Source organism: Mesocricetus auratus, unplaced genomic scaffold, assembly GCF_017639785.1.
Source record: "Mesocricetus auratus isolate SY011 unplaced genomic scaffold, BCM_Maur_2.0 Super-Scaffold_100009, whole genome shotgun sequence".
Classification (NCBI taxonomy): Eukaryota; Metazoa; Chordata; class Mammalia; order Rodentia; family Cricetidae; genus Mesocricetus; species Mesocricetus auratus.
The window spans coordinates 7,060,200-7,075,734 of NW_024429193.1; the positions used below are offsets into that span (position 1 = coordinate 7,060,200).

At 48.0% G+C, this 15,535-nt stretch overlaps 1 protein-coding gene across 1 annotated transcript in view; it reads left to right on the forward strand.

The window, feature by feature from the left end:
- The window catches only part of Gipc2 (GIPC PDZ domain containing family member 2), a 74,936-nt gene that overhangs the window by 42,902 nt on the left and 16,499 nt on the right, over positions 1–15,535 (forward strand). The gene's annotated exons all lie outside the window — the stretch shown is intronic.

A 15,535-nucleotide genomic window follows, 5' to 3' on the forward strand; every position in this document is an offset into this window, starting at 1 on the left:
TGAGGGAAGGGAATCTCAGGACCAGGGAGAGATTGAATAATATTTATTTGGAGTGAATCTGACCTGTTTGGGTGGGTCTAATTCGGCTCCCTGGAACTTACAAGAATCCTTTGAATTTGTGTAAACATAAGTATTAGACACATTAGTAGCACATTTAGGTTAGAAGCAACTTGGCTTCCATTAACATTTTTAAAACTGACAGATATTTTTAGTATAATGTTTTTTAGCAGTTATGATTGTATAGTGATATAGTTTGGTATTTAGTACTCTATTGGGGTTGGATTAGTAGATTATCAGAACTTTATTAATATTAAGACTATGAATAGTTGATGATGTAAATAATGCTACCTGAAAAGGAGGTTTAAGATATTTTGAATATAGAAATCGCTTACTGAGAAGAGCTCTAGTGTCCTTGCAGCGACCAGGGTCCAAGAGAGAGAGAGAGATTTACTTTCTCTCCTTTCATCCCTCACCTGTCCCACATACCCCTGTCCATGCCTTTGGGGCGTGGACAGTATCTTGGTATGTGATCTTTCCCCTACAAACAGTAGAGAAATATCTGGATTATATTTCATTCTTTTTAATGTCTCAACTCACTTTATTTGCCATCACTTAAGCCTTTCTATCCTCAGACCTTCATAACTTTAATTCATAACCTTACATTACCATCTTATATAGACAAACCTTAAAATACCTGGCCCTGGAACCTGTTTTGTGACAGCCAGAGCCTCGTCTGTTGCTTTAAGCTGGCAAAGCTACCAGTGGTCAAAAGCATCGGAGTTCTTGAGAAGGATAAAATTTTACCTGAGTTAATGATTAAAGAATAACAGAGACTTACTAGCTGGCTGCATGGACAGCCACCCCCAATGTCCTCCATGGTTGCTGAGGGCAAAGGCTTTAATGACACCTGCCTTCTGCTGATAACATGGGACCTGTGGACCAGGAGCCCTAGGAAGACTTGCCTGCCATTGGCCCAAGCAACGTGGAGAAAGTTGATTGCACTGCCCTCTTGTCCACCGTCTGAAGAGTCCTTTGAGCAGTTGAGATGAAAGGCAGGGTCGCTCAGTGGTCAGCGTTGCCACTTTTGTGGGTGGAGTTTCTTCAGTGCCCACCAGTCTTCTTGGAGGAAATGGGGTGGGGCCAGCAGCTGGCCTGTCTCTGTGTTACGAAAAGCTTTGTAATAAAACATTTAAATGCCATATCCTCTAGATCTCTGAGCATTTGAGGGCTGTCTGTCTGTTTAGTATATAATAGAAATTTAACTTTGTAAACAGCTTACAGGAAGGACTGGGTGCTACAAATAATTTGTTAACTTGAAATAGGCCTTTATAACTTTAAATGTTTGCCATCATTTAAAGATATATCACAGTTAAATTTAAGTTGTATAGTTAGCTTACATATACGTGTGTGTGTGTGTGTGTGTGTGTGTATGTGTGTATGTCACATGTACAGATACAAGCAGATATATCAAACAGGACTGGATAAAAGTAAAAGGGATAACCAGAGTGTAATCTCTGACTCACACGGTGTAGCAAACAGACAGGAGATTTAAAGAGGCAGAGTAGACTTAAACTGTCAGTGACAAGAAGGCAGATCCCCTGCAGATAGAACAGGGGGCCCTGGAAAGGCACAGTATTCCATAAACAAGCCATGCACAACAGGGACAGTGAGAGAAGAAATTAGAGACAAAAATAAAAAGCAAAAAGTCAATGAATTGTGTCTTTCAGTGGTGTTAGTCGGCAGAAACTGCCTAGACTGGGAAGGCATGCCTACAGCTAGCTCACATGGTCAAGATGGCTGCTTCCATAAACACGTTCCCAAGCTAGGACACATGGCCAGACGGTGGCTGCCATAAATAAGCACATTTCCGTCTGTCTGCTGGCAGAAATGGCCTTTTATCTCCATGAGTGAGGCAGAAAGATGTGTGACCCCCCATAGGTCTGAGAAACGGATGCACCAGTCTACGGACGGTCCTAGGGTACAAAACCCGAAAACCTCAAACCTCATTCGTGGGGAAGGAAACGAAAAACTCTCAGAGCGTCCTGAGCAGGCACTGACCCAGGCCAGCTCGCTGCGAGCCCTGGCATCTGCATGGAGAAGAAACGGGGTAGAAGGCAGCAGACAGGTAGAAGTTTAGAAAAGTAGTAACTCCTTCATTTACCTGTCCGCAGGCAGTGACCGGAAAGGTCCCATAAAATGTAAGCTCCCAGTTTGAAGTGTATTTCCCATGGGTGAGTCGGAAGATGGCTCAGTACGATCTCAGAACTCATCAGCCTGAGATCGAGGCCAAGGGCGGGAAAGCCCAAACAGTCGAGAGGACACAGGAGTCCCAAAGGCAGCGAGAAGAAACCGCTGAAGGCTTAAAGTCGAAACACACCGCTCAGCGAATGCGGTGATGGATCTCATCCGTGGGAAACGTAGCCACCGGGAGAAAGGGTGTCACACGGAACATGGCGGTGATGGAGGGAAGAATCCAGAGATCCTTAGTTGGAAAAGTGACCGAGTTGAAGTTTACGGGGTCCCCGGCATCTCAGACCGCCACAGACAGGAGGAAATGCTCAGAAAAACCTGCCGAGTCACCTGCACCAAAATCTCTTCTTAAAGATTAAAAGCAGAAAGGCTCGAGATGGAACCGGAACCCAAGAGTACATTAACCATAGTTTACTTCACGGCGGGAGAGTGGTGGTGGTGGTGGAGGTGGGAGCATGAGAGAGATGAAGAGGGTAAGAGAGGAAGGGTGTGAGAGAGCGGAGAGTGAGTGGTAAGAGCAGAGTCAGAGGAGTAAGAGCAGAGAGCAAGAGCGAAGAGAAGTGAGAGAGTGTAAGAGGGCGGGGTCTGTCTTTTAAAGGGTCCCCTGCACCTGCGTGCAGACTGTACCCATGGAACCCTGGGCTGGCCAGAGTGCTGCCTGAGTGCATTCTGCCAGGTGACGGGGCCAGGCCAGCGTAATGCCCGAAGCTCTCGCCAACCAAGTTATCAAAAGCCCTATCTGTGAAGACAAAGAGTGAATGGCCCGTGGAAGGCCAAGGGTGGGGATTAGGAGGCAGCAGCGACGGTGGGTTCTGGATTTCAGAATGCTACGTGGGGACTGCATCAGATGAACAGCTGGGATTTGAGGCTGAAGTCAGGAAATCAGAAAGCTCACGTTGTGTTGTCTGTGGAGAAGACAGAACCCTGAATTAGGCTGGTCCAGCAGATGTGGAGAGGAGAAATAGCTTGGAGGAACAGGAAAGGGGCGTGTAGGAACCATTTGTGGGCACAGAGATCTCCCCAGCTCCGTGGCGTATCAGCTTGACTGCTGTTCTGTTTTATTCTGTTTGCTACAGAGTCTCATACAGCTCAGGCTGGCCTCGAACTTGCTGCGTGGCTGATAATGACTGTCTTATTCACGGTTTTATGGCTGTGAAGAGACACTTGGAACACAGCATCTCTTATAAAGGAAAGCATGGAATTGGGGCAGGCTTACAGTTTCGGAGGTTTGGTCTATTATCATTACAGCGGGGAGCATGGCAGCGTGAGTACAGGCATGATGCTGGAGCAGGAGCTACCCCAGCGATCAATGGGCAGCAGGAAGGGAGAGAGCTACCGGGTTCTGTTCTCAAAAATCTCAGAGCCCGCCCCCAGTGACTCACTTCCTCCAACAAGGCCACGCCCATAAGGACACACCCCCTAACCTTCTGAGTTTGCTCCTCAGCAGTGTGGCTCACCGATGACTAAGCATCCAACTCTGTGAGCCTATGGGGGGGGTGTGCTCTCATTCACACCACCACAATGACCTTGAACTTCTGATCCCCCCCCAGTGCTGGAGTCACAACTGAACGGGAACACACCCTGCTTCCGCAGTGCTGGGGACTGAACCCTCATGAGCACAAGGCAAACACTCCTCCAGCCGAGGTATATCCCCAGCCCCAGGGCATGTTTCATTCGTTACAAACTCACGTCTGTTTCGGTCACGCATGTTTGTGTACATTTATGGTATTCATTAAACGCTGGCATGTGTCCGTTTCTCAGGGTGAGTCACAACACTCGAAGCTTCTGGCTTACAGGGCTTCCCCTGCTGGAAATGTGAGGTGCAGCTTTCCCCACACCTGACATGGCTTCTCCTGCCGAGCTGGGCTGCTGTCTGATCCGGTTTTTCTTTCTCAAGCCATGAGCTGGAGCCCTCCCAGCCTTATCAAGCGTTGGCTGGAATGTCTCTAGAGATATTTTTTTAGGGCTTGGCTCATTTCCTTTCTCCTTGTGCCAGTGCAAAGGGACATAACTTTCACAGTGAACTCAACCCTGCCCGACTCTTCCTAGGCTGTGAAAATCCACTTTACCTTGGAGACGACTCTTTAGACCAGACCAGACCAACCGGTTCTTTTCCCAGGAGACCTTTGAACTTTGGGGGAAATACCTGTTGGGTCCGTCCATGTAGCTTTGGCTCCTTTTCGTAAATGAGCCTTAACTCATTTATCATGGAGAATCTGCCCAATATGTGACTTTTACCTCTTGTGCACGGGGCCTCCCAGGAGGAGACCTATGTTTGCCAGCAAGGGCGTTGAACAGAAACGGTTTCCTCATAAGATAGTTGAGGGTTAGATTTTGGGGGGGTATTTAGATTTTGTAGGAGGTCTGCTATGTCTGTTTTTAGAGGCTTCCTTTCTGTCATGTGTACCCATCAGAATAGGATGTTAAGTATGCGAAGAGTGTGGTTTGTCCTTTGAGTCACACGCAGCTGGGGACATCATTGTCCTGAGTCAGCTTGCTAAGTGCTCTTCTCAAGCACTGGCTTGAAGTGCCTTAGTAGGAAACTTTGGTTTTTTCAGTGTCACATGACTTCCTAACATTGCAAACATTAGAAAAACGGCTTCTTCCCCATCTCCCCTCCTTCCTTCCTCCTTCCGGTCTCACTATGGAGACCAGACTGGCCTCCGTTTTGCAGAGGCAGCTATCTGGCTTCTGTACCTTAAGTACTGGGTATTACAGGTGTGAGCCACCACGCAGATCTTAAGAAAACGTTTTCTACCGTTTGCGCTATATTTAGTTATCTGTATCCATATCCACGTATATCAAGAACAGATGCTTTTGATTGTTTGTTGTATGTTCTTCTGGACTCTACAAACTACCCTGTAGAATATGAGATGAATTACAAGGGGTGAAACAGAGTCCTTGAGTATGCTGCTGTACCAGGTGTGTGATAACAGGCAGATTTCCCAATCTTGCTGTGCCTTGGCTTCCTGTACAAAAAGTGAGGCTATCAGCAGAGTTCACCACATTAGTCTGTTGTGACGACTAAATACATTAAAAAAAAAAAAACACAAAACCATACCGTACTCCTTGATACATAGAATCTTCAGGGATAGTCAGCTGTTGACACAGGTTAAGCATCCCTTATGGAAAACCAGAAAACAGAAGTATTCCCTAACTGAAAGTGTTTGAGCGCTGGCCCTGACCGGAAATGGGAATTTCCATACCTGACCCAATCTGATGGGCCACAGCAAGAGTGCAGTGCATCAAAATATTGTTTACAACGGCCTCCAGGCTGTGGGGTAGGGCATATGAGATGTAAATGAAGCTCACGTGTAGTTTTGGCTCCTTCTCGGGGTGTCCCATCATACACGGGGATGTCCCCAAATCTGAAAACCTGATTACCAAAGGACTAAGAAGTTCAGACAGGGAGTCTTCAGCTCATTGTGACGGTGCAGCCTTTTCTGCCAGGGGTAATTTTAGCAACTAGAGAAACTTATAGGACACGGGGACGGGTGAGTTGGTGACATTTATTGAAAGCTGGCACTGCCTTGCCTCAGACCAAATGGTGGACAACAGCCACATATCCTGGCTGCCATCTGCCATTCACATCTGTAAGAGTTCTAGAGTTCTGTCCTCTCTCTCTCTCTCTCTGTGGGGGGGTGTAGCATGTGTGGATGGGACATGTATGTGGGTGTGGCATACATGTGGGGACCAGAGGACAGTGGGTATCTTTTCCTATACTCTCTGTCTCATTACCTTGGGACAGGTCTTTCACTGAATCCAAAGCTCACAGTTTCCGGAAGGCTAGCTGGCCAGTGAGCTGCTGTGTTTTGCCTGTCTCTGGTCCCCTAACCCTCCCCCAGACCTGGGGTTTTGAGGTGTGTGTGGCCACGCCTGAGTTTTTTATGTAGGTGATGGGGATTTGAACTGAAGTCTTCACACTCAAATGGCAAGTGCTCTTACTCACTGAGCCATCTGTCCAATCTTTTGTAAGTACTCTCTAAGCAAGAAATCATTTGTTCCCTATAAGTCATCCTAAACTTAAAGCTGTTTGCCCAGGGCCTTAGTGAGAAGGAGGTGGGCAGTGCCCAGGGTCCCCATGAGAAGGAGGTGGGCAGTGTCCAGGGTCCCCATGAGAAGGAGGTGGGCAGTGTCCAGGGTCTTAGAAGAAAGCAGTGTCCAGGGTCTCCATGAGAAGGGGTCACCATTTACTTTTGCATAAAAAGACAAACACACTAAGCATCTCCTAACCTTACTAACGGTAGCAGCTGGCATTTACTGGCTGTGTGATTGGGGTGCCTTAGGGTGAGGGAGAAGGTTAAGGACTCTGAGCCAAAACACGGGGGTTTGCCTCCATTCCCTTATTCTTCTTAGCTCCATGGCCGATGACGTTATGTAACCCAGATTTACCTGCTTCCTAATCCAGAGCACCTCTAAGTATTACATGGCTCATGGGTGTGGAGTACTTGGAACAGCACCGGAGTATTCGGGGTTGGAAGCCAGCTGGTGCCGGCAGGTCTAGTACTGTTATGGCCTGAGTGGATCCTCGTGCTATTCCGGTTATACTTTTCCAGATGAGTAAACTGAGGCCTGGGGTGGTTTCATCACGCATTGAGTCACGCCAGGCGGAGTGAAAGTGCAGGGAGAGACAAGCCTGCCTGGCTCTGAGGTTTAACTATGTGATCCTGCTGAGAGTATCATGCAGGCCCAGAGGCTGCGGCAGTGCAGACGTGGACCAGCCATGCGCTTCACTCAGGGCTGATGGTTGGAGACTGATGGGACAGGGAGAAGGGGGAAGGCTGGTGGGAACTTCCCCCAGAGAGAACCACATGGGACAGATGGCTATGCTGGACTCTCTTGCCTGTGTCAAGGGCCAGATACTTCCCAAGAAAGTACTGGGCTATCTGGTCAGATGATGATGCAGGGTGTTAGGACCTTGAGATTGGTGGTGTTGCAAGAGAATGCCTTCACCCTGGCTTGCCTTGAGAGGGGACACACTGATTAGTCACGGGGCTTCAGGGTAGGACCATGATCACTAGAACAGCATGAGTCCTGTGGATCATGGGATGGAAATGAAGTCTACCCAAACAAGACTAAGACAGACTGGTTTTCTCATGAAACCTACAGCTGGGGATGTGTGTGTGTGTGTGTGTGTGTGTGTGTGTGTGCGTGTGTGCGTGTGTGTGTTTGCACTCATGTATGCACTCGCAGTGCATATGTGGTTTTAGTAGGTGGTCAAAGATCGATCCACTTTGACGACTGTCTGTTGGCAGAATATTCTGTCTCGCTTGCCAGTTCCCAGATAATCTCATGGAAACTTATTATTACTTGCAAATGCTCGACTGATAGCTTAGGCTTGTTACAAAGTAGCTCTTATAACTTAAATTGACCGTATTTATTAATTCGCCTGCTGCCACGTGGCTCATGGCTTGTTACTTCATCTTGTACACATCCTGCTTCCCCTGCTTCCTCTGGGTCTGGCTGGCAACTCCACCCTTCTTCTTCTTCTTCCCAACATTCTCTTCATCTGGTCCCCCTTGCCTAAGCTCCTCCTGCCTAGCTATTGACCAGTCAGCTCTTTATTAAACCAACAAGAGCAGCACATCTTCACAGTGTACAAAAGGATTCCTCCACAGCGTTTCAGGACATGGAGATTTCTTATTGAGTATAAGAGCTCAGCCAATAGCTCAGGCTTGTTACTAACTAGCTCTTACAACTTTTAATCCATTTTTTGAGACTAGTCTGGTCTACGTATTGAGTCTGACCTCTCCCCTTAGTCCCCACGGTGGCAGAGTATTTGCCTAGCACGCCCAAAACCTTGGGTTGGTTTGCTTCCCAGTAGCACATAAACCAGGCAGGACTTTAAAACTCTTCAACCTGTAATCCCTCAAGAGCATCAGGGGTCCAACATCGCCTTTGATGGCATAGTAAGTTCAAGGCCAGTCTGGACTACGTGAGACCATGTCTAAAAAAAAAACCAACAACCAAAAAAGTTGTCAACTAATAATAATTTTAAAAAGCCCTAAAAACACGGGGAGCCTAAAACACACATGCGTGTGTGGTTGCTAACTCCCTGTGAGAGCCTTGACCTAAAGGGACGCCCTTCACGCCCAGCCCTTTGATCTGCTGCCAGGGATCCCAGGCGGCTCAGGTATCCAGGGGGAGGGAAACTTCCGATGAATCATTCCCAGGAAGGCTGGACAGTGACAGAGCCCAGTCACTCAGTTGGGAGGGACTGGGAAACTCTCCTCTCCTTGCTTCTGGCATCTTTGACTTTGCCTGGAACACCTTCTCCTCCTTCTTCTCCCGTCTCTCTGCCTGCCTTTGGCTGTGGTCTCGCCGTGGGAACCCGTGATGGCTGGGTCTCTGCTTGCGCATGACCTTTTAAAGGAAGATGCTGGCCCGCGACCATGAAGCGCGCACAGTAGGGGAGCCCTGTTGAGCCTCTACTAGCTGCAGATTAAGGTGTTGAGAACATGGATTTGGGGGGCTGGAGAGATGGCTCAGCAGTTAAGAGCGCTCGCTGCTCTTCCAGAAGGCCAGAGTTCAGCTCCCAGCACCCAAATCAGGCCACTCACAACCGGAGGATCCAGTGCCCTGTTCGGACCTCGGAAGGCGCCCGCTCTCCCGCACACTTACTCTTCCCACTCAGTCACATATCCATATAATTGAAAATACAAGTAAATGTTTGAGAAAAAAAATGAACACAGACTTTCAAACGAGAGCACTTGAGTTACCCCCCCAGGTCGTCCTTGTAAATCTGTAAAATAACGACAGTATGCATTTCTCAGGACTCAAAGGGCTGATGCCCCGGGGAGCTTTCAGCACTGTGTAAAATCACTCTCTCTTCCTATGGAATACACCGATGGTAGAATCTGCTCCTCTTTAATTTGGCTTGTAATCATCAGTCCCAGAGACTAGGCCGGTTCTGAGAATCCTGAGACAGCGAGCATCCCTCGGTTTGCAGATGGAATGCCTGGCTTTGGCAAGCCAGCAGAGAGCCTGTAGGGCAGTTAGGAGAGGGCTGTGTTTCCTTTTCTGGGATGGCGGAGGCCGAGACCAGAGTCCTGGGATCATATTCATCACCCTGGTACAGCTGAAGGCTGAGTACCTGTGAGGGCGGGGCTTAAATATGTGTCCTTTGAGTGGAGTCCTGGGGGTGGGGCATCTGCTCTTACTTTGAATTGAAGGGAAACGTTATATAGCTTTATTTAAGAGAGGGGTAATATCAGAGAGAGAAGAGGAGAGAGAGAGAGAGAGAGAGAGAGAGAGAGAGAGAGAGAGGGAGGGAGGGAGGGAGGGAGGGAGGGAGGGAGGGAGGGAGGGAGGGAGGGAGGGAGGGAGGGAGGGAGAGAGAGAGGCCTGTGCTCCTGGTGTTTGAAGTGACAACTTTTTGAGCTTACGATGAGGGACCTTTGCATGTTTCTCAGTTTTTGTTTTGTTTCATTTTGAGACAGGGTTTCTGTGCATACCCTGGCAGTCCAGGAATCACTCTGTAGACCAGGCTGGCCTCCAACTCAAAGACCCAGCTGCCTCTGCCTCCCAAGTGCTAGGATTAAAAGCGTGTGCCACCCCCCAGCTTTTTTGTTGTTGTTTTTTGTTTTGGCTTCTCAATTTTCAGAGAGAATGCCAGCAGCTTTGTTTGGGAGGGAGCAAAGAGCAGACCGTTCTCTCTCTCTCTGTCTCTCTCTCTCTCTGTCTCCCTCTGTCTCTCTCTCCCAGACCATTGGGAGGCAGCAGCAGCAGTCTGCTAACAGGAGGAGGCTGCCAGGCCCAGCCCTCCCTGGGGGCTGCTGAGCACTGTAGATGCCTTCTGTTTACAGGCAGGAGCCTTAGCTTCAACTTGTAGATGGAGGCTCCGAGGAGACTAACGCAGGTGTTCTGTGTCTGAAGTCCAAGCTTCCAACTACGACCTGTGGATCACAGTACAGATGTGGTCAAAGGGTGATTGTCCCACAGGGCAAACCATTGGCCATGGGCTGTAGGACGCAGGTGGGAGCTATGCAACCCAGGAACCACGTTGAAAACCAAGCGTGAAGGTGGAGGCAATGAGATCTCAGTAGAAAGTCCCCACAGGATGTCCTAAAAGGCCCGATCAGCTGGGCACAGTGGCTCATATCTGTAATTCTAGTTCTCAAGAGGCTGAGGCAAGAGGGTCATTGGAGTTTGAAGCAAACCTGTGCTATATGATGGGTTCCAGGCCACCCTGGGCTACTGAGTGAAAATCTGTCTCAGAGAGAGAGAGAGAGAGAGAGAGAGAGAGAGAGAGAGAGAGAGAGAGAGAGAGAGAGAGAGAGAGAGAGAGAGAGAGAGAGAGAGAGAGAGAAAGAGAGAGAGAGAAGAGGAAAGGAGAGGAAAGGAGATAGGGAGGGAGGGAGGGAGAGGAATAAAACTAAAAGTCCAGATCATGTATTTTTGAGAAGTTAGAGAAATGAAATAAGTCCACACTTTCAACTGAAATCTAAGGAGAGATATTAAGACGATCCCTGTGTCAGTTTTGAACTGCAAGAGATCAATTTCTTTCTTCTGTGTCACCAAAATAGAATTGTTTTCTCTTTCACCTTTGCAAACACGGCCTCCAGTCACCTATGATGGGACCCTCTAAGGCTGTTTCTAGATCTTCCCTGGGGTTTCTTGTGTGCCTGTAGCAATGATTCCCATTCTTCCTACCCTCCTGACTTCTGCGATGTAAGCATCCTGCATCTTCCTCTGGGCAGGCTTGGACCCCGGGGTCCCAGGTGTGCCAGGCAGATGCCCTTAGCTCTCCTACTCCGTAGTTTATCCTGACCTCTGAGCAATTGTTGGGTAGAGCTGTGTCCCTTTGTGCCTACCCCTTGCTGAGGTCCCGTTCTTTGCCCCTGCCCTCAAGTGTGGCATCATACTCCAGGCTAAGGCACCTGCGCCGTGCAGAAATGGGGAGGGTACCCACTTCCTCAGATGCCACCTTTTGTCACTGAGGATCTTGCAGGTTCCTGGTTAGAGCAGTGCTTTTGAGTTAACTTTGTCTGCACTAATTTCCCTGGGATTAACATCCTGGCCTTGGTTGGGCTGGAGACAAACACTTTTCTGCCTCGTTGATTTCCCCGTCTTCCTACCATAGAGCTGAGATTGGGTTACTAAAGCAATTCATGGCTGTATAGATGTTGCATTTTAATTTGGAACATAAAAATACATGTTTTTCCACTATTCTTGATCTAAAAGGCCCCTAAAGTTATTTTCCTTAATTACCATCATTATTGTTATTGTGTACACTTGGCATCCATGTGCCATGACACGTGTGGATGTCAGAGGCCAGCTTCGTGTGGCTTCTGGGGAGTGGACTCGGGCCATCAGGCTCACATGGCCATCGTCTTTATCCTTCGGCTCCTGAAAGGCCTTCCTTGTGGGGTGACCACACAGATTGGCTTGTTCCCACTCTTTCCTGCCAGGGGCTCATGTAGCCCAGACTGGCCTCGAATGTACTGTGGAGCCAAGATTGGCTTTGAACTCCTGATTGCCCCACTTCTGTCTGGGTGTAACTGCCACACTTCACCAGAAACTTTTCTTATATAAGCACAACCTTAATGAACACACGTGAGCTCTTTCACTAAACACAACAAAACCAAAAACAAACAAAAGAGTCAGATATGTGAAACGATGGTTGTTAAAATTCCTTTCCTAATCTCCCAGGGCCATCTTGCCCACACCCCTGTTTTTCAACTTTCACCGCGTTGGTTCAGAGGACTCAACCTAATTTTCATGGTAATTATAGCTCCCATGTCATCAGCTCATAGTTTTAAAAATTAAACCACATGATTAGAGTGAAAGATATAACGGCCATGAGAAGCTTCGGGCAGGAGCACAGCTGTCTCTTGGTGATAGGAAGCCCGAGTGCAGAAGCTGCCTGGCCTCTCTGGAACTGCAGTGATGTCTGGGACAGGGCAGCCACACACCTTCTGGTGGGGAGGCCTCATGAGTGACAGCAGTAGTTTCACAGGTTGGGGCTGGCTAGCATAGGTCACAGTCTGAACTATGTCTTCTCCTAACTCATCCCGGAGAGAGGCCTTGTGGCCACCCATTTCTGTGAACTGACAGATTTAAGGCTTGGCCTGGCTGCCCAGACATGCTTAGGTAGGCTATTCCCCCAAATTAGGCCAGACTATCAACACCCAGAATCTTTAAAACATTCCCTAAGCCCATCTTCTCCTCCACCACCTCGGCCTGAGTGGGCAGGATCATTCTGCATGTTTTCATGCAGGGACAAGTCGACTTTCATCCTGAAACATCCTCTAATCTTGAAAAGCCTGGCTGATGGCGATCTGGAGGCTGGTCTGAGCCAGAGTTTAATGTTTAACTTCTGCTTTGCTGACACCAAGTGGTTAGTTTGGATATGACACAATCCAAGGTGGGGGGGGAGGCTGCCAAGCAAACAAACAAAACCAAAAACAACCCCCCAAACCAAAGCAAGCTTACAGCTCAGCTCAGTTTATAATCCTGGACCCAAACTCAGGGAGCAGTGCTGCCAACTTTCAGGGTGGGTCTTCTTGTATCAGTCAATGTGCTTACGACAGTACCCCACGGACGAGGACAGGGCCAATGTGACTTGGAAACCTCTTACTGAGACTTCCCTTTCCAGATTGTGTCAGCTTGACGATGAAAACAATCTATCACGGATCCTTACAGAGGCCAGCTGAGTTCACAGAGGGCCGACCATGCCTTTTAAAGGCTACACACTCCAGCATTGTAAATACCAGACACCTACTATGGCTCAGCAATATACGGAGCTGTCTCATTTCCCAGATGAAGCTCACAACCCTTCAAGCATCACTTGTTGAGTCAGATGCTAATATGCACTCCATCAGACTCAATTAGACACACGTGTGTAATACTAGAATCAACTATACATGTATGGAGTGAGCAGTTTACTGTCTACTTTACACGAGATAGTAAGTGTGCTGGGTAGGTGGCATGTTGACACCCCTACAATGTCACCATGCCACCTACCGACTGTACTTTGTGTGCCGTTTAGTCTTTAGTGAAATGGAGTGATGTGGGTGTGTGTGCCCTGCGTGTTTTTGAGCTCCGCTAGTACGTGTTAGGGTGTGTGGGCTCTCAATTGTGGTGTCCATTTGTTGGTACCACTCAGCTAAGTCTGACTGTTGATGGCTTTCTTTTGGGCCACCAACCAACTCCCAAATCATGACATGGAGAACTATTATTAGTTTTGAATGCTTGGCCTTAGTTTAGCTCTTATTTTAATCTGTTTCTCTTTATGTTTTACCTCAAAGCTTTTTGCCTTCCTCCCCCACCCTTCCCCCTCTCTCTTCCCTCCTTTCCTTCCTCCCTCCCCCTCCCTCCCTCCCTTTCATCTTCCTTTCACTGCCTCTTGTGTCTGACTGGTGGCTGTCTGACCCTAGGTGTGTCCTTCTCTTTCCCTCTGGTTCTCTCCTCATGCTTTCCCTCACTCCCTCCCTCCCTCCACCTAGATTTCTCCTCCCATTTAATTTCTGCCTGTCAGCCTCATCTATCCCTCTCCTGCCTAGTTATTTTCTGCTGAGCTTTTGTATTAGAAGGATCAGGTGCATTAGGCAGGCAAGGTGAAACTGCAGCATCTTTTCATAATTAAACAAATGCAGCATAAACAAATGTGACACATCTTTACACAATTAACAAAGGAGGCAGAAACAATGTAACACACCTTTACACAGTTAACAAAGGCAGCAGAAACAAATGTAACACATCTTTACATAGTTGAAGTAGTATTCCACAGCATAAACAATGTAACACAGCTTTGCCCAGCAACATAGACAGCAGAAACAAATGTAACACACCTTCACATAGTTAATGTAATATTCCACAGCATAAACAATGTAACACATCTTTACACAATTAACAAAGGCAGCAGAAACAAATGTAACACAGCTTCACTTAGTTGAAGTAATATTCCACAGCATAAACAATGTAACACATCTCTGTCTGCTTAAAGTCGTATTCCACAACACCCAGCTTTCCTGCTTTGGGGACGTGGCCCTTGGAACACTGGAGTTGCTGCCCAGTGCTGAAGACAGACTGATCTATTGTTTCTCATCGGGCACTCGTTTTGGAACTGCACTTTGAGTAGCTGAGGATTCTTTCTTCCCCAGGGATATGTAGTAACTGGCAAGGCTAGTGCTGGCGGTCAGCTCAAAGGTGAAGCAACTGGAAAGCTACCCAGTCACCGAGTAGCGTTTGGGCACCATCTCACCACTGTTTATGGCTTTCTTTCTTCCGGGGAGCCTGTCTATCCATCCTATGGTAACCTTCAGAGGAAAACTTGTGTTTTGGAGATTCTGACCCTAGATTCAGATTAAAATGCATGTGTAAGATGTTTAATTACATTGCTCTAGATTCCCAGCAAGGGAAAAAAAAACTTTGGCAGAAGATGGGAACCAGTCTAGGGTTCTCATCAAGAATGCGTGTGCATGTACCTATGATGCCCGCACCCCTGCCGTTTGTACAGACCTCCCTAGCTGCAGCATCCTGCAGCCTATTCTGCAAGCTCTAGCTGTCTGCAAGCCCAGCTGTCCCCCTGGTGGTAGTGCAAGCCCAGCTGTGCCCCTGAACCTTGCCTTAAGCTGCAGCTGTAGAGAGGCCTCAGCCAAAGAGGCTTGGACACATTTGCAGAAGTCATGGATTGGTAGCCTGTACTCACTTAGATTCTGACTTCTTTTATATGTTTGCCAGGGTGTTATTTTTAAAGGGTTGGGTATAATGATTTAAGCTGAAAAAAAATCAGGAAATTCATACAAACCTCTGACTATGCAGTTTCTCTGGCAAACAGTGCATCTGGCTAAACAGGACCCACGTTCCCGCAGGGCATGTGTTATTGGAGAGGTCTAGATGGGGCACACCCCTTCCAGTTACCCTCCTTGCCCTTCCCTGGTTGTGTTGCTGCTTAGGATTAGCGCCTTGCAAAACCACTCTTGGTCCATTGCAAGAAAAACAAAGTAAAATACAGGCAAAGGCAGCCCCAGGACAGGGCTGGCATCTCTTGGAGGATTCCTGGTGACCACGGGGCATTCTTTGGAACTGTCCCAGGTCTTTTTCTTCCTGGGAACCTTTGAGTTTGTTCTTCTAGTTGGCGTGGGGCTGCAGTGTTGTTGACTAAAGAGTCAAAGAGTCTGGAATCCTATGGTATGGTTTTAGCAATTCCCCTGCCTCCAACTTCCAAGTGCTGAGATTGGTTAGTCATGAGCTACCACCATGCCTGGCAAGCCTTGGTTTTGAGTCTCCGATGCACTGGTTCTAGCTCCCTTATTTGTAAAATGGGGTTGATAGCAGGGTT